Here is a 21,102-nt window from a genome sequence, read left to right on the forward strand (position 1 = left end):
ACAACCAAAAAAAATTTTCATAATAAATTGTGAAAGAAAAATAACTTATGCAGCAGCTAACCCCTAAGATGACCTACAATGATCCATAATTCCTGGTATTCTTGTACTTAAATAGTTCCATCCTCCAGTGAACCAGAGTTGGCTCTCTATGACTAATAGTTGGTAAAAGTTACAGTATGTGACTTCTGATGCTAAGTCATGACAGGCATTAAAGCTTCTACTTTGACCTCTTGAATGACTTGCTCTTGAGGAAGCTAGCCACCATGCCATAAGTACACTCAAGCACCCTCATGAGGAGAGCCACATGAGGAGAAAATGGGGCCTCAAGCAAACAGCCAGCCACACGAATGAGCCATTCCAGTCTAGTCACAACTATAGATGAATGCTGTCCCAGCTAATAAATGACCCCAGCCAGCTGAGACGTCCCCAGAAAGAACTAGCTAGCCAATCCTTCCTGAATTCCTAACAGAAACCATGAGAGAGAGATAATAAATGCCCCTCGTTTTAAGTTTTGGGATTTCCTACACAAAATAAATTGAATGTCTTATTTTGAAAATGGTTTCAAAAAGAAGTTTAGTTCGCCTGGCCAAGCATGGACCGACCAGTGGTTGAGCATTGACCTAGGATTCAGGAGATCACAGTTGGATTGCCAGTCAGGGCACGTGTCCGGGCTGCAGGCTCAATCCCCAGTAGGGGGAGTGCAGGAGGCAGCTGATCAATGACTCTCTCATCATTATGTTTCTATCCGTTTCTCCCCCTCTCCTTTCCTCTCTCTGAAATCAATAAAGATATATTTTTAAAAATTAAAAAAACATATATATTTTTAAAATCATTCTTAAAACAAAAGTATGAATCGAGTGTTAATTAGAGAGATGGATAACAATTCCCCCAAAATAGTGTACAACAGCATAATGCAAAACCCTTATTTTCACTTTGAACTTTTACAGGACAATAATAAAGAGGGTGATTCCTGTAAAAAATAATAATTAATTTACTTAGAGTAGCTCTTTGATTTCCAAATTGTTGTCCGTCAAAGGTCACTCATTGTCCATTACATCTTTTTCCAACTATGAACTCATATAACTCTATTGGCTCTTAATTAGTCATTACCATTTTACATGGTAGTAGTAATTCAACATCACTATAATAAAATTCATGAAATTCTGCATAGCTGGCAATATGTGTAATTTTTATTTGGAACCAATTAATACTACATTGTTGTAAACATCCAACTATTAACTAGAGATCAAATAATAAAGACACTAAAAGGATGAGTGGAGATAGAGGCTAATGTTAAGGCAAGAGGTTTTTTTAAGTGAGAACTAATTTTATGTATGTCACCAGTTCACAAATATTTTTAGATTGTGATGATAATTACTTCCCTATTCAACATTGTAGAAGACTCTAACAATTAATATTTGTATACATATGACAGCCTTTACAGAAGGACTTGACCTCATTCCAAACTATATTGGGTATCACAGAAGGCTTCCAGAAAAGTGGCATTTGTGCTTCTATCTAGATAACCAGAGTAGGTTAACCTAACAAAGAGAGATGAGAATAACACGAGGCAGAGAAAACAGAATGTGCCTTAAAGATTCTTTGGAGGAAGCAAATGTTTCCTCATAGCATGTTCAAGAATCTCAAAGATCTGTCATTGAAATATATTAGTCCTTGCTGTATCTCCATACTTCCATTTTGGTATGCTGGCAATATATTTTTTCAGTTTTCATTTGTCTAAAAATATCTTTGTTTTACTTTTGTCTTTGAAGGATATTTTTACTAGATATAGAATTTTAGGTTGGCAGTTATTTTCCTTTAGCTTTTTTAACACATCATTTCATTGTCTTCTGGCTTTCATTGATTCTATTTTAAAAAGTCAGCTGTAAGTTTTGTTGTTACCCTGATGAAGTTATAGTGTATTTGGGGTTTGTGAAATTTTCTGAATCTACGATGTCTTTCATCAGATTTGGAAAATTCACCCCATTATCCCTTCAAATGTTGCTTATGCCCCACAGATCTCCCCTTTGATGCCTAATGTGGCTCTCAAACTTACCACATCCAAAACAAAGCTTTAGATTGTCTCCCCAAACCTACTATTCTCCAAGTCTCCCCAACTAAGTAAAAAGCATCACATCTATCCAATTGCTCAGGCCAAAAACCTAAAAGTCGTCCCCAATTCCTCTCTTTCCTTCACACTCCCCTTGAATCCATCAACACATCTTTTGAAGTGTACTCTAACCTCACCCACTCTCTCCCTCAGCTGCCCACCATTACCAGATCCACACCACTTGTCTCGGATGCAGACTGCTTGTACAGAAGTCTCCTGACTGGACTCTGCAGTCTATTCTCCACACATAATCACAGTCATCATTTTAAAGCATGAATTAAGTCACATGCCTCCTTTCCTTCCTGAAAATCTCCGATGTCTTATCACCTTACTATCTTTCTTGTGAGTTGCTCCTACAAACTCCTATGTCTTCCTAACCACCATTCTTGACTAACCACAAATCTAACCAAACTTGATAAATCCAAACTAATCAACAAGTTTTATCATTACCAGAGGTATGAACACTGATAACCATGGCAACCAATGTGAGGAGATGGTGAATGGTCCAGCAAAGAACTTCACTGAAGATGAAAGAAGCTGTGATGTGGAATTCCACTCCAGAGGGCCTTCCTTCCTCCTCCTACATTCTGTCATCTGTCTGTTTCTCCAGGTGAGGCCATTTGTGCAATCATTCAGACAATGGAAATAACATCAAGATTGTTGTTGTACTACTCAAACAGTAAGAGATATTTCATTTGGATTCCTCCTTAAGATTTAAGTCTTTTTTAAAAGTCAAAAATGTCAATCGAATAATATTCTGCATAGCTTTTAACTAATGTATATAAAGAAATCAGAGTCTACATCAGCCCGAGAGTGAAGATTTTAAAGTGATTCAAATATTTGATAATAACCAAAACCATTTCTGTATATTGCACAGAATGCAGACACAAAATACAGTGATCTGCTCCCTCAATGTTTTCTTCTACTTCTTTTTAACAAAACTCTATGAATATTACTGAAATGAAAGAGTCTTTCTTCACAATGAAAACTGACTTATAAATGGACCAATGAGAGTCCAGCCATTAAATTACTTTTAAGACCCAGTTAATATGAATTAGAATTTAATAGCTTTGAAAGGGCCCTATGATCAATGCCAATGTGAAGTCATTTGAACAATGAGCTATCCAGTTAAACTCACTGGAAGTTGGCTTTAATTATTTAGCTTTGAGGACCCAGAGCAAGTTAAGAGAATTAAGTCCAACTAGGGCAGGAGTTAAAGCCAAAGTCAAGATTCTGAAGAGCTCTTCAATAGCTCTAAAGGTTCCTTTCCTTTGAGAAGGATTTGCAGTTGATTTGCAGATAATTAAATCAACCCTGTGTAAACATTACAGCTGTTAGCTCTAAAAGAGAAGTTTCTGACAATTTTCCTGGATACTACTAATGTTCACCAGCCTTCTCCTTTCTGCTTGCACCAAGAGTTAATGGGAAACCAAGAGTATCCTGCACAAACACACATCATGGAGTGGAAGTACTGGGAAAACTCCTAGAGATCACCCAGCCCAATGCCTCCCAAACTCTGGTCTGAAATAGTTATCAGTTAGCCCATGGTGAAGTTTTTTAAATGGCATATAGTGAACTTTTTATAAAGCTGAACTTATTCCATCTCTAAAGGACAGATAGTCTGAGATTATAGCTTTCCTTCTTCTCCAGAGTTAAGATATCCTTCCTTTATTATCTCTCTATTGGCAACAAAAGCAAGGAGAGAATGACAATATGGTGGTGAGTGATGACTGATGCTTTATTTTTAACTTACTTGGTTGAAAAATTAAATTTTGGAATATTTTTCTCAGGACTATCCAATCCCTGTAATCCAAAAAGCTACCTGAGTCCTGCTAATGAATGAAAGTCCAGCAGGAGAAATACCAGCAGAAGCAAACTGAAGAGAAGGAACACCCTGGGGAGATGGGACCCAGGACCAGCAGTATAACACTGTGAAGAGTCACCCATTCCTCCCCCTACAGGTCCAACCAGAAAGATGAGAGGAGCTTACTAGAACTCCAGCATAAACGAACAGAAAACCACCAATGTTGTACCTTTGATGACTCTGAGTGAGTTAAAGCACCACAGATGTAGGTTCCAAGACAAGGAACAGATAGATGAATTTGTCATACAGGACACTACTACTGTAAGGTAGTAAACTACACAATATTATACCACAGTGTGAATTTTCACTTAAGCAGGCGAAAATGCAATTCCAAAACTCACTAGGTTGTTAACATGGGAGAAAATGCTGTTTTTCCGACATCTATTTCCTGCTATTTTTTCCTTAAAGCAATCCTATGATCTCTTCATCTCTGCTTAGGCAGATAAAAACTAATCATATGAACAGAAAGTGCTTCAAATTTCTTAGAAGTAGGTACAAAAGTAGGCAGTTGTCTAATTATTTGTGTTGGTCTTTCAGGGATTTCTTTCAAAGGGTCAGAATGTCCAAGGACTTCAAACCACGGGGGCCCTGAAGTATGAGCAAACAACTCATATCTTGGCCATGACAGATGTGCAGAAAGGGCCTGGAACTTGCAATCACTCCCGTGGGTCCTTGTACCAGTATTTCAGAAGAAAGAAAAGAAGCGGCAACCATCACTATGACAATACAGTAAGCACAAGACACAGGTGCGAGAGCTGCCTACATCCTCATGACAGCTGAGCAGTTGCACTCCTGGGATCACAGTCAGTTTACAAGAAGACGCCACACTCTCTGCCTGACACAGGAACATCCAATGTTCTTCCTCTCGTTACTGAAGGAAACCCATATGCACTGATAAACAGTGACAGCTGAGTTTAAATACAATGCGCATCTTCTGGTATGAAAAGCTTTAACTTTTCCTCGCAATGGGTATTTTGTAAGCAATACAAAGTGATGTTTGGCAGAAAAGGTAAGAAAATCAGTGGTGAGACCTTAAATCACACTCCTCCTTCTCTAGAAGCAGCCGGCACCACTGGCAGCTCCAGACCTTCCACTCTGTATTGTTGGTCAGTACAGTCTTCCTCCATTTTTTCTTAAATTTTAAAATTTGTATTGAATCAAATATGAGGGGGAAGTGGGAAGAAAAGAGAGCAAGCTTTGGTTACAAACCTCCAAGAGTTAGAGCCATGAGCCAGTTTTATTTAGTAGTAACAATGACAGGAGTATTTGCTTAATATAAAGAGCAAAGGTCTCCTAGAAGCTAAAAACTCTGCCTTTCTTGGCAATGGTCTTGCACAAGCGTAGACCAGCTCAAACTCTTTCCCCACCATTCTACCCTCCTCCATCTACCCTCTACCACTGAAGTACGGCAGGCAGGATTCAGGCTTGACTTCTGTTGTCATGAGTTTGCAAGAGCTTGGAGATGAGCGATGTAACGAACACTTGCTTCAGTAGCAGGTGTAAGATGCATTTGATTCCTTCGTGATCCTATTACTGTCCTTAAAAACTTTACCTGCATTTTAACGTTCATTTCACAATTTCACTAGATCGTCAATTATTAATATGTTTTTTAAGAGGATGGAGCAACCTTAAAATGCAGGTGTAGGAGCCATATTCAGAGAGATACCCAATAATCCTTCTATCCATCCTTGTACCAATTACTACAAGACAGAGAAACCCAACTGTCAACCCAAAATAAAAACTAAATTAAAACTATTACAAGTGAAAATGAAAATTATATATACTTTCTCTAAAAACCATTGTTTGCAACCATTCGCTGAATCTTATCTAAAATTATCTTTAAAATAAGATAATTACATGAAGAGAGTTTATAATAAATCTAAGTATTTTCTTCAAACCATTCAAAATTAAATTTTGAAACCTAAATGAAAACCAAGAATCAGTCACTTTCGTATTTTTAACACAGACTATTTCTAACCCATAGTTTCAGCAGTCAAGTAGTACACAAGCCACAGGAATCAAGGATATAACCCATAAAGTGCCACATGCCAGAAAGCAGGAGGCAACACACAGCTCTTTGTTCCTATCATGCCCTTACCTGCACACATCTATAATCATCTGTGCTTACCAACTATTTGAAGTTCAGGAAAATGAAGTTCCAATCATCTGAATTTCATCAGAAGGAAAAGTCACACGGCTTAAGGTCAGCTATAGGTAAATTAACATTTAAGCTCAAACAGGGTCAAAACACGGAGACAGTGCAGTAAACAGCACCAGCAACAGCCACCGTCTGGGGTCCAGACACAAAACACAGTGCACACATGTGCTCCATGCATATAGCAAACATCTTCTTGCTAATTAGCATCAGAACCACCTAGCTGGAGAAGCACTAAAATGCACTCCTCATGAAAATTTAAACACATCATCGGGGACTCCCCTCCTCCTCTTTTACACTTGGCCTTTTAAAGACAAGTAAGAAACCCTTAAAATATTATATTAGCTTTTGAAATGAAGAGAAGTAGGAATCCAAACTCTAAGCAGAGTTTTCCAATAGCCTCAGATAGTTTGTTTCCAATTTTCTTTTCAAGAAAACAGCTTGGCTTCTTCATCAAGGAAATCACGAGAAAGCAATTACAAAATGCAGCAGCAGCTGAGCATCCAGGAGACCGTCACTCCAGTGCACCCCACCCTCCCTCGAATGTCACCATGGGGAAAACCCACTGTTCCCGATGACACTGCTCTTTCTGAGCCAGCCCAATCAAGGGGCTAATTTTAAGTGGAATATTCTAGAAATACCATAATCCATCCTATGGTGCAGGAGATTCCACCATCAGTCAAAACCCTGCATGTTACACAACACAAGCTGTATTTTCTCCCCGTTTGAAATGTGCAGCCCGCGTGGATACCTGGTGCTAAAATAATCTGCATAACTAATCTCGACCTCTCATTATCGGGCACTAACAGAGGAGTCACTAAGTCACTTAGAAGCGCAAATGGCTGAGAACAGCCATTTGCCAGCTTAAACGTTTCTCGGGGGGTTTTGTTGTTGTTTTGTTTAGGTTTTTATTATGTTTTTCATGTAAGACTGAGAACAAAAGTCCCTGATTCTTTGCAGGTAACCCAAAAGCTGGATTATGAATTACAGAACAGTCTAAGCTTTATTCTAAGAAACTGGATTCAGGATTCCATGCTGCAAATCCTAAAACATGAGTTGAACCCCCCACAAAAGTTTCTCACCTTCCCCCTATCACCCCAAACTCCTGCAAGGAATGTACAGGACACGGTAGGATCACTTTGACATGTCTCCACCCTGTAACTGTCTTCTTTGATATTTAGTCCTTTTTTATCTATCTCATCCCAAGAAAGGCACTGAGGCAGCTCACACAGGTCATTATCAATCCGGTCACCTCAAACAGACAATAAGCTAAAACAATGCCTGGGGCTCTCAGGTTTATTTTGGCTCAAAATATTTTACTGAGCCCCTAGAATGCTGTCCCCTCCAGTTCCTATTTTCCTACACACAGCATTGCAGGAAACAGGGTTTTATTTTCAGGAGCTACTTCAAAGAGAAATGAACACCTTCCCATGTTCTTTTCTGTACTGAAGACCTCTGCTGTGTTGATGGTTGGCACTCTCCCGTCATTCTGTGCAGTTCTGAGGACACAGCAAAGACCCACTTATTTCTTCCAATGTTTTCATGAGATACTCCATCAGGCAGTTTGGCGTTTACTCATTCAGAGGATAAATTCTTAGAGAAACAAATCCAACAGAACATTAAGCCGTATTCCATTACATATTCTGAACTAGGACACCAAATCAAACAGCTCCCCTTCTTGACACAAATTAAGAAGCAACAGAAGCTTCAACTGTGTTTTCTAAAGATGGAGATTAACTGGACTAAGCCATCCACAATCCAACTTGGGTTTCTTGGTAACCGACAGTATTCAGTGACAAGAGAGCCAGCTGGAGTCAATGGTACTGCCCTGCAACACAGCACAGTGGCTTTAAAAGGGGCCACATGAGGACCAAATATAGTTCCCATGGTTAATCAATCCCCTTTCTAACTAAGTAGGTTGGCCTGCTTATAGCTGGGTCCAAGATATGGGAAAGAAACACAAGGTCAGCAATGTCATATAACAGGAACTCAATGAATATATACTGAATAAATGAGTCCGTATCTCCAACACCTGAGTATGTTCAAGTGCCTCCTGTGCCTGTATCTACCCTCTCGGCCTGTCAGTCCACTGAACCACCCAGCTGCCGAGCGGGACCCAGGCAGCAATGACAAGGGCGGAAGCAGAACCTGGTAAGTTACAGCAGGTGCACCTCGCTCACCAACCTGAACTGCCTGTGACGAGCCAGGAAACCTGGGAAGTTCAGTCACTACAGGTGCCAAGCACTAGTCATGATACACTCTTGAAGCATAGCGCTCTCCCATCCAGACATGGTCACGGCTCCAATTTTCATCTATATGGGTTAATCGGATAACCTAAAATCAGGTTAACATTACCTTCCCTAGAAAATAGTGTAGAAAATAATCCCACTTGCCTTTTATGCCATGTGGACCCTTATAATACACTTGTTATGGTTACTATGTAGTTAACAATGGCGAGCTCATAATCGGCATGTTTATAGAAGAGCTTCCTGCATTTGTGAATATGCAGTAGAGAGAGGCAAGGACAGGTAGAAATTCAGCCACAGATTCACCTTCATTGCTTCCCAGAAGTGAGCAAAGTGGCAGAAGACAAAAATCAGAGTCATGGGGGTATAAGCAGTGACCTCTGAACTCCAGAGAAGGCACTGTCTGGGGGCTAAAGGCTGGAAATCAACTTCATAGTAAAACACATTTGTTCTCAGCAGAACCTAAGACTGCTGGTGGCACCCGTGAAACAGTCTTCTGCTGTAATGAGTTCTCTTTCCCTCCCTGGGAGGCCTACCCCAAGCAAACACAGAGACGGGTGCGCCAGGCTTACGAAGCACCCACAGCCCAGGAGCAGAAGTGGCTGCCTGTTAATACTAACCTCTCCTGCCTGAGGTCGAAGTCCCTGAGCCTCGGGCTGTTAGATGCTTGCCAGGCTAGGCACACAACCGCTTTAATGACACTGTGGGCTTCTGTGTGAAGGCTTAGGGAGGGGACCACTGGGCTACATCACAATTTGTGTAAATCTCGCCGGTTTTCCAGCAGGTGAGGTGTGTCACTCAGACCAACAGACTGTAACTGAGTGGGAGGTTGGGGATGACTGAAACTTGTGAGTCAGAACAGGGAGTGAATTTTGGTAAGGAATCAGCTGCGTGTCTGTGGGGCAACAGAGCCTGTAGACCAGCTCTTGGGAGTAAAGGAATCTAATTGCTTAGGAGATGATGGGAGAGCTGGAAGAAGGGGAAAAGCAGAAAAGATGCTGAATGCGATAAGCTTGGGCTCTGATTTAACTATGGTAGATAAAGCTGAGGCTTAATTATCAAAGCTCTCTCCTATACAGTTCTGGAACATTTGGGAACAGCAGACAAGACAGCATGTGAATGACTTGTATATGTTCACATTTTCTCTACTTTCTTCTTCTTTTTAATCACCCTTAGTGATGATAATTCCTTAAATAAACTGTTTGAAATTATAAAACATGTGAGCACCATCACTCTCATAGAAAGTATCTATTATTACATATTTCTTTGTTACTCATAACATGTTTAGCTAAAGTCATTTTGTATATAAAATGTTTATTCCTCTTTCTCAGTTAATATTGCATTAAATTTAGCAACCCGCCTGCATGTGGGTTTTGTCTGCTGCCTCTGGTACTGCATTATACCCGTTTCCCTGGAGACCAGAGTTATCACAGGCAAGAAGGATTTTTTGACATGCTAATTTCTGTAAGAGTGAACATTCTAAACTTCTAACTCTGTCTTCTTCAGCCTTGTCTGTCAGTGGGCGAATCTTCAGACTGGCTCAAGCACCTCCTGGTAAGGAGAGAGTATGGAGAGAAGGCGTCACATTGGGGGATGAACTGGAGCCTGGTTTCCAACCTGCCTGAGTTTGAAATTTAGTTCTGTCTGCTCCCAGCTATGACCCAGGGTCTATTTCTGATGAACTTACTTGTAAAGTGTTAGCCTCTCTCCCCTAGATTAAGAATGAAAATTAAAAGGGTTTTCTTTCCCACATACTTTTGGAAGCTGGGTGTGTATGGGAAAGAGGTAAGCAGCAGAAGTCTCAGGGGATAACCTGTGGGGAGTTGTCTGAAAACCTCTGGGAACAGGATTGGGGAAATCCAGGCACAAGCTCTTTCTCACTCAGTGTTCCCAGTGGTCACACCACCATTCAAACCTCTACAGCCATTCCTCTCACACATGCATTGCTCAGGCCACTGAACATGGAGAACACTGGCCTCCTAACTGTCCCCAAACTGACTGAGACACCAGGCACTGCTCCAGACCCAGCAAATACAGCACAGAAAAAAGATCCTAGACTCCTGATTTGTTAAGATTATTCCCAAAGATCACATTTTAATATACATAATAGCAACTATTGCCTACTGACTGCTAAGTGCCAGGCATTTTAAAATTTATTAATGTACACACACACACACACACACACTCTCATCCTATTTAATTCCAAAGCAACCCTTTGGCTGGCTATTGTCACCATTTTAGAGTAAAAGAAACAGGCTCTGAAAAGCAAGATGCCTGCACAAAGCTAGCAAGTGACAGACTGTATCCACATCAGGCCTGTCCAGCCTCACAGCCTCCCAACTACACGTACAGCAATATTTCCTACAGCCCTATGTGAATGTGCAGGCTACCCGCAATTAATTCCCTAACTCAGTTCTGGCAATCACTTATTAAATAGGCAATTCACCTACATAAACTTACACATACATTTTAAAAGTATAAATGCACTCCACTCCACCACATATTTCTTCCCATTTTATATGTCATCCTAAGGCCAGGGGACCACTTTCTCTGTTTATGCCTTGGCACTGGGGAAAAACTCTCTGTAAGCACTGACACTCAGCAGGGAGCACAGCCCCTGATTGGCTCTGACCCTGAGTGACAAAGGTTTAACCATCTCTGTCAGCTGGTTCTCTGAGACTGATAAGATTCCCTAACAGACTGATTACCTGATAAGAACATCATTTGCTTCTGATGGAACTGGCAAGGGATCATCTGCCTGCCGCTGGGGAGGAGGACTCCTGTTATCAGGCCAAGCTACAGCTGTCCAGCCAGAGCTCTAAAGGGCACAACACAAACCGTGAGATGCATACATTGAATCACTGCCACACCCCTCCCCATGTGTGAAGACAGCATTTACAAAGAGCGAGTGTGCACAGGCTAAGATTTCACAGATATGTTTAGGGATTCTCTTAAGCAATACAAGAATGACTTGGCCTAGTTTCTCCAGAATCCAGCATAGAGGAGAGTGAGAGAGGAGGGAGCAGTCAGGCTCCAAACACGGACTCGGCATGAAGAATGAGCACAGCTCGTGTGCCCATCTAAGCTGGAGTGTGCAGCACACGGCAATGCCTGTCAAGATGTGCTCCACTGCTTGCTTCTCCTTCGGACCCAGGCAAGACAGCCTCCCTGGTCAGATCGTCCACGCTCTCGTAATTAAACCACGTTTCTCTGCTGGTTTCACAGGGGGTGTCTGGAAGTGTCCAAGGTCCCAGTTCCAAACCTCTTACTCTAGCCTCTCAGCACAAGTGATGGATGGTACAGAGATCACCAGGTGTTCTCTGTTCACATCTCTTCAGACAACATCCTTTCAGGAGGAAGAAAACCAAATTCCCTGATTCTTGCAAAAAGCCAGCAAAGGGTTGACTGGGAGAAATGCTGACTCATTTCCCCTCTAACAAACGGGCTGTTTGCTTCTTTTCACAGAAAATGAAAAGAGTTACCTGGAAAGAACAAGCATATTTGTACAAGACAGAAGGATGCTTAATAAAATCTAGAAGTATTTTGATTAAACAGTTGACCCTTGAACAACATGGGGGTTAAGGACACTGACCCCTGCCCCACCCATGTGCAGTAGAAAATCTGCATATAACTTCGGACTCCCCCAAAACTTAACTACTAATAGGCTACTGTTGACCGGAAGCCCTAACAATAACATAAACAGTTGATTCACACATATTTTGCATGTGAGATGTATTATACACTGTATTCTTACAATAAAATAAGCTAGAGAGAAGAAAATGTTATTAAGGGAATCATAAGAAAGAAAAAATACATTTACAGTGTTTATTGAAAAAAATCTGTGTATAAGTGGACCCGTGCAGTTCACACCCGTGTTGTTCAAGGGTCAGCTGCCTGTCCAAATGGAAGCTTTCCTTACAGGTGGCGGAACACAGTAGCAGCGAGCACTGAAGCAAACTCGAAATCACCTTGTCAACGATCTCTCCCACTTTGTCTAACTGATCACAACTAAATGCAATTCTAATCCCTCCCCCCGACTCTGCCTCCCCCAGGCTCAAGGTTTGGTAACAAAAGTAGGCAGAATGAAGTTTATTGATCAGCATGATTAATTCTGCAATGAAACCCAATACTTCTGGAGCTCCAGGGGGAACCTGCTCCCAGAAAGGCTTGCACCCCTCCCCCACCGGATCAGCGGGAGTTTCCCTTGGATCCTGATCATCCCACGCAAGCATTTTTCTAGAAGCAGCATACGCATTTCCCACGCTACATCTTTCCTCTATGTGTGATGTTTTGCCATGAAGCTCCTTATATAGTCTTTCTTAACATCAGTTACAGGATGGTTTACCCCATGCCTTTAAAAATTCATTATGTTTTATGAAAATAAGGTTTTACCTCCATAGTTACGTTTAATAGTAGCTAGTTGTACTGAGCATTATGTTGAGGGCTGCTAACTCCTATAAGCCTTAATTCCTATAGTTTAGAACCCTGGCAATCATCACACACATGGGACCTCAGGAAGCCAGGGCATACCAAAGAACTAGTCCTAGGGAGCAGAGCATCGCCCACACAGACCTGGCTTACAACGGACTAGACACATGATTTTTCCATGGAAGTGACTATGCTGGAGGGATGAGATTCCCCAAGCAGTCCCTAACATCCTTCGTGCATCATGTCTCTGAAGCATTCAGCTATGCCAGACATTTGTGGGGACTGTCTGCAGACATCCAACCTGGAACAATATCACTGGCAGGGCAAAGTCCTCACAGGCCAAGCCCAACCCTTGCAGCACTGACAACCGAATCAGAACAATGCATGGTGGAGTCCAACCTGGGGGCCAACCCACGAGGCCTCAGGCTCTCCTTCTGTAAGGTGGAGGCAGCAACACCTAATCCAGAGCACTCGTGTCAAGGCAAATGCGACGGCTGCGCAGGGCGTAGCTCTGCACCTGGGCCTGATGAAGGCTCCACAAAAGACACCTTTTTAAAAAATCACATATAATTATCCATACTTTCCTCTCCTCTAAAAGGCAGCCTGGTCCCTTGTACTTGCTACCTCTAGATATGAGTTGAGAGCCCTCTGCGTCCTGGTTCCTCCCCTCCACATGCGGCTGGCTGTCTTTACCCTCTCCCACCTTCTCCCACCACCTCCCCACCTGAATGGAGCTCAGTTCGGGGAATGAGCACTAGAGATGGAATCTGAAGACCTAGCTCCAACTCCAGCTCTCCCACCCCCTCGTCCAGCAAAGTGCACCCTCTTTCTGAGCTTGCCCCTGGGACCACCCTGTCCTCAAAGATATTTATGGAAAGGAGGAATGAATGGATGATGACTGCTAACACTGAAAATACCAAAGTGAAACTGTGAGGGGCACAACCCTGGAGCAAACCTGACCTGAAGCAGGCGCCTCCCCTCACCTTGACTTCTTTACATTCTCATTCCCTGAATACTTTCCCACACACTCATCATCAAAACTCTGTTAACAGGTCCTTCGCTCATTGCTTTCAGATGACTACACCTAATGTATTTTCTTTTTTAAGTTTTTTTTTTAATCTTCAGTTACAGCTGACATTCAATATTATATTCATTTCATATATTACATATATGGTTAGATATTTATATAACTTGTAAAGTGTCTACCCTGATAAGATAGTACCTACCCAGCACCATACATAGTTATTACAATGTTATTGACTGTATTCCCTATTCTGTACTTTACATCCCCATTACTACTTTGTAACTACTAATTTGTACTTCTTAATCCCCTCACTTTTCACCCGGGCCCCACATGCCCCTCCCCTCTGGCAACGGTATTTGTCTTTCTCTGTCTGACTTATCTCACTTACCATAAAACCCTCTTCACAACAGCCAAGATATAGAAGCGACCTAAGTGTCCACTGATAGATAATTGGATAAAGAAGATATGGTACATCTGATGTATTTCATCCATTACTTATTTAAAAACTTGAAAGAGATAGTTCTGTAGTTTGACTTCCCAAACGATTACTATGTTCCCTTTTTCCCAAAAGGCAGCCTGGTCCCTGGTCCTTGCTGGCCCCTGGTATTAGTTTAAAGCCTGCTGGCATCCTGGCTACCCCACTACACACATTTGGTGTCTTTACCTTCTCTTTCAGGAGCCAATTTTGTTCTTGTCTGGGTGACATCTCCATTCCCCGTGTGACATCGTCCTAAAAACTGATCTTTAATCTTAAATCCCCCAGAAACTTCACAGACTGTATGACTTTAATCATTTAGATTTTTAGAAAAGAATTATTAGTTACAAGTTCAAATTTCTAAGTTTAAGGAGGTTTGCCTTTATCTGTCAGTTAATAGCTTCCCAAATATTCTCAATTGGTACAACACTTCCTGTAAGAAATCACCAATTCTACACCCAGGGTGGGAGGAGGGACTCATTGCTATAAATTAAATTTAACCTTGCCTCAATACACTCAACACCAAGGTCCTCCCGTCCCAGGTAATCCAGGCCCCTCGGGAAACATAGACACCTTAGAGATTTTGTGGCTAATGTACCCTGTTGCTCAGCTGTTTTGATTTAGTGGCTAAGAAGTTGCATTCCGGAACCAGAATGCCTGGTTCCATTCCAGCTATGCCTCTTATTAGTTGTGTGGCTCTGGGCAAGCAACTATATGAGTCTCAGCACCACCATCAATAAAATGGACTCAATAACAATATGCACCTGATGAGTTCATGATGAAAATTAAGTAATGTTGGAGAACATGTGCACTGGGCACAATACCCAGCCCAGCCCAGCTGGCACTCTATAAATGACAGGGGTCTCTCTCTGAGTAAGTGCCTGTTTGGTTTGGGGTTTGGGGGGGGTGGTATTTTAAACTCTACTTTCATTCCACTTTAATATGAATTGAAGTTGAGGATATACTTGCAACTTAAAATCACAGCAAAACAGCAAAGATGCTAAATAGTCCTCTTTTGGGAAGGACTCTGTTCTGTGACCAATGAATGTTACCCTTCTATAAACCCTCAGCCTATTTTCAGATTCATTGTCTAGCAAATAAATGCACAAGCTGACAGTCTGTAAGCAAATTTGTCAAAGAGATTTCCCCAGATGAGTGGCGGAGCTCCAAGCCGGCAGCAGATGCACACAAGCACAAACAGCAGGGCGGCCGCTGCGGCTGCTGACAGAGCGAGGACGGCAGCCACGTTTCCAGCTGATGGTCCTGACCCCTGAGCTCCCTCCCTGCTGTCTGCTGCTCCAGGGGTGCAGCCAAATGCCTGCCTTGGAAATGCCCTGTCCAGCCAGCTATGAGCTTCAGCCTGAGCATGCGCCTGACCTGGCACCCGTTCCCTTAGCTGGACTGAGACCGAGCCCCTGCTGGCAGCTAGAGCAGGTTTCCTGGACACCAGGGATCTGGGTACGAAGACAGCCACCCACTTATCCATCTCATGAGCCGGCTTCACGCAGGGTGCCTGCCTGGCTTTGCAAGGCAGCAATCTTCAAACTGGGGCACACACAGACTTTCCTGTAAGGTACTCACTTTAAGGGAATCAGTTTATATTTCCTTATCTCTTATTTCTACTTTCCCCCAAGTGGTTCTGCCTGGCAACATCTTTTCTCCTCTCACCTGCCCTTCTCCCATTTTTTAAGAAAAGCACAGCCCGACTCTTCCTATGCTGCACTGATTTAAAAGCTTCCAGTGACAAGGTGGGACCATTTCAAATGTTGGCATTTCAATAAAAACCGAATGGCAGTCAAAACCTCATCTGGAAAACACAATCCATGTTAAGTATTTGCCGCAGAGGGAAGTAATGCAGGGAACTGGTCACACATGAAAGAAAAGCTGAGGAAGGGACTGGGAACCGGAAAGCAGGGCAGAGAGGAGCAACTGCTGGAAGCCACACCCACCCTGCGCTGAAGGAACAAAGGGAGAGGTGGTGTGACCAGAGCTGCAGGACCAGCGTCCCCAGAAGGAAGCCAGAACCACCAGGAGCCCGAACTGCCTGCCCAAGGGCTCAGCTGCTGCTGGAGACACGACCAAAGTCTCAGGGGGTCGGGGGGAAGCTTTGGCTCCTTCACTGCCAACCCCTCACTGACAGGCTATCAAGTCACCTGGGGTTTTTATTCCATTGGCTAAATTGAAGAGTGATGTAACCAGTTTTATTTAAAAATATCAATATTTACAATAACCTAGGGATTACTTTGCAACTTTTCAAACTATGATGAAACTTTTCGACATTAACTTTTTAAAATGCGAGGGCATAAATAATTTTTCAAAATTCTTTTAGGAGTTACATGAGCAAAAAGTTTAAGACTGAGCAGGGAGATATAGATAAGCTATATCTACATCTAACCACCCCCATGGGTTTACAGACTAACAAGGGACAGGGGAGGAAGGAGGGACTGAACCACCAGCTCCTGGGCTGCCCCTCTGTGCTTCACATACATGCCACCCTAAAGGCACCTGGGAGGCAGGTGCTGCCATCTCTGTTACACAGATGTGGAAACAAGACCTCGGAGGTTCAGTGAGCTGCCTGGTCAGGGTGGTAAGTGACAGAACAAGATTTAAAGCCAGACTTGTGGGGCTCAACATCACTAATCACAGAGAAAAGCAAGTCAAAGCAAGGGATCACCTCACACCTGTTTAGAATGGCTCTTATCAGGAAGACAAGAAACAACAAGTGTTGGTGAGGATGCGGAGAAGAGGGAACTCTGTGCACCGCTGGTGGGCATGTAAATTGGTGTAGCTACTGTGGAAAACAGTGTGGAGGTTCCTCAAAAAGTAAAAAATAGAGCAACTCTATGACCCAGCAATTCCACTTCTGGGTATTTATCCAAAGGAAATGAAATCACTATCTTGTAAAGATACAGTGTCCCTTTTATCGCAGGGGAGATGTTCCAAGACCCCCCAGTGGATACCTGACACTGGAGGTAGTGCTGAAGTCTCTGTAACTATGTCTTGTCCTGTACATACACATGCCTTTCACTTAAAGGAAGTGCTTTACCACGCTTCTCTGTGGCATATGTGAATTGCCAGCATCACTAGGCTTGCACTTTGGGGTCATTATTAAGTAAAATAAGGGTTCCTTGAGCACAGGCACTGTGATGCCCAACAGTCAATCTGATAACCCAGACAACTACTGAGTGACTAATCGGTGGGAGCATCTACAGCGTGGAGACCTGGAAGCAGTAATGATTCCTGTCCAAGGTGGGACAGAGCAGGACAGAGCAAAATTTCATCATGCTACTCAGAACAGCTCGCAATTTAAAATTATGAATTGTTTACTTCTGGAATTTTCCACTTAATATTTTTGGACCGTGGTTGACTGCAGGTAACTGAACCCACAGAAAGCAAAACCACAGATAAGGGGGGACTACTGTATCTGCACCTCCATGTTCACTGCAGTATTATTTACAATACCCAAGACATGGAAACAACCTAACTCTTTCGGTAGATGAACGGAGAAAGATGAGGTACATATACACAGAGGAGTGGTTATTCAGCAATAAAAAGAGGGAAATCTTGCCATTTGGGACAACATGGATGAATCTTGACAGCATTATTCTAAGTGCAGTAACTCAGAGAGAGAAATACAAATACCACATGACCTGCTTATATGTGGAACAAAACAAACAAAAATAATAATACCAAGCTCATAGATGCAGGGAATAGATTGGTGGTTGTCAGAGGCAGGGGTGGGGGATGGGAGAAATAGGTAAAGGGTATCAAGGGGTGTAAACTTCCAATTATAAAATACTTAAGTCATGGGGATATAATGTGCAGCACGGACACTATAGTTAATAATACTGTTTTGCATATTTGAAAGTTGCTAAGAGAGTAGATCTTAAAAGTTCTCATCAGAAGAAAAAAAATCTGTAAATGTTTACTGACAGATATTAACTAGACGTACTTTGGTGACCATTTCACAGTATATACAAATAGCAAGTGTTGTATACCCAAAACTAAGACAATGTTATATGTCAGTTATACCTCAATTTTTAAAAAAACAGGTTAATTTATTCCCACAATTTCTTGTGTAGGAAATCATTTCCTGATTTCAAAAACACAGGAGTATGTTATCAAATATGCCCTAGAGCAGCATTTCCCAAACTGTAACGTGCCAACAAATCACTAGGAATCTTGCTGGGATGCAAACTCTGATTCTGGAGGTCTAACGTGGGGGCCTGAAATTCTGCATTTCTACCAGGTTCCCATGTCTGGGGACCACATTTTGAAAAGCAAGACCCTCAAGCTGTGGGCAAGAAATTTTCTTGAGGGGACACTACTTAACAATAAAACATTTGAGCATGCATCCCCCAACACACATACACTTGTTTATTTATAAAGTGTATATACCTGTATTCTGACCAGTAACTAATATAAGAAGACATGCTATCCAGTTAGAACAAGCAAGGTACATTGTTGCAATAACAGCTACAAATCCTCATTTCTAATAAGCTTCCTGGTAAGATTTTGAATTTTGGCCAACTTCTTGTCCAACAGGATTTGGTTATCATTGCCTTTTACTTGGCTAAGAAAATTCTCATAGAAGGAGTAGTAGGAACAACATCAAATCTGCCATTTTCTTGACGTTTATTTGCACTTTCACTTGTTAGTATGATGGTCAGTTTCTGGTGTTTAAGCCACATATCTATTTTGTGGAGGTTAATTTAGCTAAAACTAGATCATGTAATTTGTAAATCGACTTACCCTGCATACATATACCACAAAAGGGACAGGGTCACTGCTTCCACCCAGACGTGACCTCCCACTGCTTCCTCAGGATGCCTCAGTTCAGAATGTTACAGGTGAAAAAATGAAGCTGCCTGTGTCTGTCCTTATAACAAAACATAATAAAGCTTAGCTTCTGTCTCATCCTGCATCCCTAAAGGAACTTTAGGAGCCTCCCCCCACAAAGCACCCACTTTGGAAAACACATCCTAGAGAAGAGGTGGCAAGAACATAAGGAGCAGGAGGTCACTCCACAGTCAACATGCTGCTTTCATGATCAAATACATTTTCAAGTAGTTTACCAAACGCACAACCAACAGTAGAAGAAACTGCAGGTGAGACTTTTAACCCCTTTAAAATTATACTCCCTCCACCACACCCTTCGAACTTTTCCCTTTTTCTACTTCTCAAACTTAAAAGTCTCTTCTAACCAAATCCAAATGAAGAATCTGAAACAACAAGACATTTGGTGTGGGTGTTAATGACAGAGGAGTATTAGACATATCTCAGGTTATGATTATCTGATGTTGTCTGTCCACAGGCATGTGGCAAGGATATTTTTCCAGAGAATTTAGAACTTCTGTACATTTATGTTGTTCAGAAACATATATTTGTAGCCATTCAAAATATTTACAGCCCTAGAAGAATGTTAACTTTCCTTTGCACAAGACAAACCTCCCAACTAATGCTGTCCCCAAACCATGTTTCTCTCTCTTTTTTTAAATTTATCTTTATTGTTGAAAGTATTACAGATGTCCCTTTTTTCCCCCCATCGATCCCCTCCATTACCTCCAATCACTTTTTCATCTAACAAATATTAAATGAGGGTCTCCTGTCCGCCGCAAACAAATCATCCTCCCAAAGCTGACATTCCAGCTGGGGAGACAAATGAGCATGTAACAGAGTGATGCTCCAAGGAAAACAAGTTGAAATAAAGAGAGCAGAGAATGTAGGGGTGCTGCAGATGGCGTGGGCAGGCAAAGCCCTTCCGAGGCCACACTGCAGCACACGGAGGCAGCAAAGGAGCAAGCCATGTGCTCTACTATGTATGGGGAGGGATCCTGCAAGCAGAGGGGATGGCACGTGCGAACCAGACACTGCAGGTGACTGACACTCCAAGAACAGTGAGGCCAGTGGCTGGTGCACTGGGAGCAAGAGCTCGGAGAAAGAAGGGTGTGGGTTTTATTCTGAATGTGGTGAACAGCAAGTGGAGAATTGTGAGAGGGGACTGATGTTGTCCGAACCAGGTTTCAAAGGCTCATTCTGGCTGCTGTGCGGAGAATACACTTAGGGGAGCAAGAGTAGAAACACCACACACCCACAGTGCTGCCTCCTCTGGGAAGGGGTTCCCAAGGCCCAAAGATGGGCACTGGTCCTTCTCAGGGGCTCCCAGCAGCCCGCCCGGACACTGCCCAAGGGCCATGGGTGGGAGCTGACAACTCAGGCTTCCTCACTTACACAAGCCCCTTCCAAATAAACACTCATTTCTCCCCCGAATTCTTTTTGTAATTTTGTACATTTTTTAAGAAGGGTCTTCAGAATTGTACATACTTCAGGCTCCTGGTCAGAGCCCTTTTCACCTGCACCACAACTGCTCGCTCGCTTGTCCATGCCTCCTCCTACACTCTAAGTTCCTAGAAGCTGAAGATCATATCATTTACCTTTGTATCCATGACACCTGTATAGTACCCAATACATAACAGTTGCTCAATGAATATTTTCTGAATATATATGTATATATACATATACATATAAAATCATTTGGACCTGAAACAAGTATTCTGATTTCCTATCTCTGTAGATTAGCAACCCAAAGGCTTCAGGTGCACTTGTTCATTTAACATAAATTCCACCAATGTCACTGTCCAAATGCATTTGCTTAAATGGTAGTATTTAAAAGTACAATTTAGGTTTGTAATATATGGCCTTATGTTGAGACCACTTTGCTGAGAGTTTTTATCAGAAATGGGTGTTGGATTTTGTCGATTGCTTTTTCTGCATCTACTGATATGATCATATGATTTTTT

The 21,102-nt window shown here is 42.3% G+C and overlaps 1 long non-coding RNA gene across 1 annotated transcript in view; it reads right to left on the reverse strand.

Moving 5' to 3' along the window:
* Nucleotides 1-21,102, reverse strand: part of LOC148093761 (uncharacterized) — a 160,899-nt gene that overhangs the window by 106,032 nt on the left and 33,765 nt on the right. The window lies entirely within an intron of this gene.

The sequence above is a fragment of the Miniopterus natalensis genome, chromosome 2 (genome assembly GCF_054644295.1).
Source record: "Miniopterus natalensis isolate mMinNat1 chromosome 2, mMinNat1.hap1, whole genome shotgun sequence".
NCBI lineage: Eukaryota > Metazoa > Chordata > Mammalia > Chiroptera > Miniopteridae > Miniopterus > Miniopterus natalensis.